This window comes from Condylura cristata, unplaced genomic scaffold (assembly GCF_000260355.1).
Source record: "Condylura cristata isolate star-nosed mole 26May11 unplaced genomic scaffold, ConCri1.0 scaffold00041, whole genome shotgun sequence".
Taxonomy (NCBI): Eukaryota; Metazoa; Chordata; class Mammalia; order Eulipotyphla; family Talpidae; genus Condylura; species Condylura cristata.
Genome location: NW_004567142.1, coordinates 2009444 through 2009692, shown reverse-complemented (window position 1 = coordinate 2009692; position 249 = coordinate 2009444).

Genomic DNA, 249 nt, shown 5'->3' with positions numbered 1-249 from the left:
ACATTTGCTCAGTCACAGGCATATACCCCTGAAATATAAACACACACACACGCACAAAAAGATGGTCCTCCAGCCAGCTTATCTTCCTTTCTCCCCAGGTTATCTTGCAACTTCAACTCACACCAAGGCAACTGAGACCCACACCCAGGCACCAGAGACTCACACCAAGGTAACTGATACCCACAAGGCTACTGGACCCCACACCCAGACACCTGGGACCCACACCACGCCTACTGGACTCCACACCAA